Raw genomic sequence first — 1109 nt, forward strand, 5'->3', positions numbered from 1 at the left:
CTCTTACACAAGAAAACGCAGTTACAAATTTCAGGTCTGATTTGACTGGGCGTGGACTCGACTCAGTTGTTAAGGGGATGGAGGAGGTAAAAGAATCTTCTCAACACTCTTCGTGGTCATTCGTCACGTGGTGATGTCGGTCGGTACGGCGCCTCACCTCAGGCTGTCCAGTGGAGATTCCACTGCTGCCTTCCGTGTTCAAGCCCAGATCGGTCCCAGCGCTCACTCCATCTTGTAGATTGCCTGGCCAAAGCTGTGATCTCACAGTGTCGGGAGGTTGATGTAGGCGACGTTTGTCCTCCTTGTCACCACACTCTAAAAAAAAACTAAACTCCGTCCGAACTGGCCTTGGCAGACTCAGGGGCACCGACCGGCCGCCGTGTCATCCTCAGACCACTGGCCTCACTGGATGCAGACATGGCAGGGCATGTGGTCAGCACGTCGCTCTTCCGGCCGTATGTCAGTTTACGAGACTGGAGCCATGCAGTGTGGCTGCGCGTTTAGAGGCGCCATGACACTAATCGTGCAGCCCCTCCCGACGGAGGTTCGAGTCCTCCCTCGGGCACACGTGTGAGTGTTAGCGTTACTTTAAGAAGTGTTTAAGTCTAGGGAACGATGACCTCAGCAATTTGGTCCCTGAACGAGACCGGAGCCGCTACTTCTGAATCAAGTAGCTCCTCAGTTTGCCTCACAAGGGCTGAGTGCACCCCGCTTGCCAACAGCGCTCGGCAGACCGGATGGTCACCCATCCAAGTGCTAGCCCAGCCCGACAGCACTTAACTTCGGTGATCTGACGGGAACCGGTGTTACCACTGCGGCAAGGCCGTTGGCGTGTCCAACACACTCTAAGCTCACCAAACCGTTGAACTTTTCCTCCTCTCGTTGACTCAGGACTTGCTGTCTCTCTCTCACTGTCAAGGCTATACCGAGCGTCGATCGCACATAGTCTCGAAGTTGCTGTGAAAGCAGCCGTATAACACTTGCTTGTAACGGCTATCTCTGTGTGGACCAAAACAGTCTCATGTTTGTGTTTTGTCTAGGAATCTTCTGACGTTCGTCTTTCTCGGAACTTGACAGTTGACAGTCAAAGCTGTTCCCAGCGTTTGTCG

At 53.7% G+C, this 1109-nt stretch overlaps 1 pseudogene; it reads right to left on the reverse strand.

Annotated features, from left to right (window-relative positions):
• Window positions 1-713: 713 nt before the first annotated feature.
• LOC124790581 lies at window positions 714-831 on the reverse strand (annotated as a pseudogene).
• Between the last annotated feature and the right edge of the window lie 278 nt (window positions 832-1109).

The sequence above is a fragment of the Schistocerca piceifrons genome, chromosome 3 (genome assembly GCF_021461385.2).
Source record: "Schistocerca piceifrons isolate TAMUIC-IGC-003096 chromosome 3, iqSchPice1.1, whole genome shotgun sequence".
Taxonomy (NCBI): Eukaryota; Metazoa; Arthropoda; class Insecta; order Orthoptera; family Acrididae; genus Schistocerca; species Schistocerca piceifrons.